Raw genomic sequence first — 2,500 nt, forward strand, 5'->3', positions numbered from 1 at the left:
ACAGTGACACAGTCATTTGGGAGTGCCAGAACCTGTGGAGTTTCTTCATTGCTGACTTTACCTTACCTCTCATTGGTACGGATTTCCAAATCCATTTTGACCTCCTGGTTGATATCCCATATGTGCCCTTTGTCAATCCCGGGTATTACTTGTTCACACCTATGTCAACTGCTCCCTCCAACCTCGCTCTTCACATAAGCCTGACCACGAATGCTTATGACCATGGTCGCCTAAGCTCATGTTTGTTTACGCTCATGGTTATCTACTCTCATAGTCGTCTACGCCCATGGAATCTAAGCTCATGGACACCTACGCCCACTGACTACTAACCCTACGGATACCTACAGTATACCTACATCCTTACTTTATATCCCAACATCTTTTGATCAGAACTACACCATACACCCATAGATCCCACCAATCACAGTATCTATCCCCATTTCAAGATAATCAGGCCACCAGTGGTTGCAATACCAGACATGTTGCACCAGACCTTGTGGCAGCTGCTAGACACTCATTCAATGAAAGACAAAAGATCGGCCTTTGTCAAAAGGCCTCAAGCCCATGTTTATTATAGGCGTCCTAACAGGAGACATCGTTGCCATTTCAAAGTCATTGACAGCTCCAATTGCTGGTCAGAAGCTATCCCAGGCAATATGCAACATCCCTCATGTACTGCTGCTTTACATTCTGGATGGATAGCAAGATTACGCAACCTGGAACATATCACTGGCAACAGGTGTACCACTTTCATCTTTCTATTGTGGACATCTTTAGGGAATCTTCTCGACATCACCCTACATGAGAATAGCACTTACAACCCCGAAAGCAACAATATTGTGGAACGTTTCTATCGAACTTTCAAAGCAGTTTCTATGTCCAGCTGCAACGATTCCAGTTTGTTTCTACAGCTTCCCTGTGTACTCCTCAAACTAAGGACTTCTCCCCAGTACACCAAGGACGTCTCAGTGGCTGAAATGGTATACTACAACATATTGGTTATCCCTTCAGAATTATTTCAGCCTGTCACCTCTTCGAGGATCTCCAGTATCTACGTCTGTGGGATATTTACACCCTGCCGTCAGACTTATAAGCCTTCATTTAAGAAGCTCACACTGCAATAAACATCCTCGTGCGCAGCGCTGTTTGCAAGCCAGTGTTTATGCTCCCATATGCAAGCCCCTTCCTTGTCATCCATCATACTCTGAAAGCTTTTGTCTTCGACGTTCGTGGTAAAGATGATTGGATTCCTATCTTAAAGATACATACAAACATTACAACCCTCTAGGTGAGGGGGCCTTCTTACAAATGCATGTCTTCTTCAGTAGGGAACTATGAAATGCTCAGCAAGCAATGCCCATAAAAATGAAGGAGGTTGCCCTATCTCCATTTTCCTTAATACTATAAGTGCTAACGGACTCTACGTAAAAGTGTCATTAAATGTAACAAGCTAGTTTAAAAAATACGCTACTGTAAACATGTCGGCTGTAAACCTTATGTAACCACTTGAGGGTCTATAAATAGCTATGTTCAAAGTGTTTTCTCTGCAATGAAGTTAGTTGTTCGTAGGTTGCCTTTACTCATCTCTGCCTCCGTTCCTGTCATATAAGAACAAACTCTTCAATTAGGAATTAGTAAGCAAAAAATTTGTAATAAAAGAAAAAGGGTAAATATTGCCTTTCTACTGGATGTTATAAAAACTCTTTATTAAATTCAAGAGAACCATATCAATGTATCATACCAGATATGCATTTCAAGCAATCTTCAAATACGGAATGCTAAGCACACAACTTTATAGTCCAAAAATTAATAATGATACCGATTGGCAAGCTTTATTTGGATACTAAACACTTACGATACTTTTGATATATATAATGATCAGTAAATTACTATACACAAATAGCAAAAATAGTAGTTTAAGGAGCAGCTTCCAAATTAAAATAGGCAATATACGTCTCTTATAAAGCATCTATACGCAACACCAACTACATTAGCGTTTCTTTGGATCTTGATAATGATGCTAGGCCGTATCATAGGTCTTCTATAAAGTACTCCATAGTTATAAGTACTCTGGTCTCCTCCCACCGACACTGCTACGTGGTTCTATGATTTTGCGCATCTTTCTTTGATCTGCGTCTAACGATCATGTGGCTTTATCTCTCTGTATCAACTCCAGTTTTTCTAAGATTCTAGGATCTTCGAAACTTTGGTGAAAAACGTCAGTATTTCTAGTGTCCGTATATCACTCCTTCTCATATTGCATAATTTAGAACGAGAAATAAATTTATTTCAAAACCGTAGTACAGAGCTTCAGTAGTTGTGGAGAGGTTTCTGCATTCTACGGCCATATGCATATTGAATTTCAATATAAACTTACCCTTGTTCGTCGAAATAAATAATAAAAAGCTAACAAAATCTAAATTGTATAGCTTGATGGAATTTATATTCAGAAAACACTTCTTTTTTCTTGAGATTTACAGGCACCCAGGTACATTATACA

Source organism: Palaemon carinicauda, chromosome 4 (assembly GCF_036898095.1).
Source record: "Palaemon carinicauda isolate YSFRI2023 chromosome 4, ASM3689809v2, whole genome shotgun sequence".
NCBI classification, from domain to species: domain Eukaryota; kingdom Metazoa; phylum Arthropoda; class Malacostraca; order Decapoda; family Palaemonidae; genus Palaemon; species Palaemon carinicauda.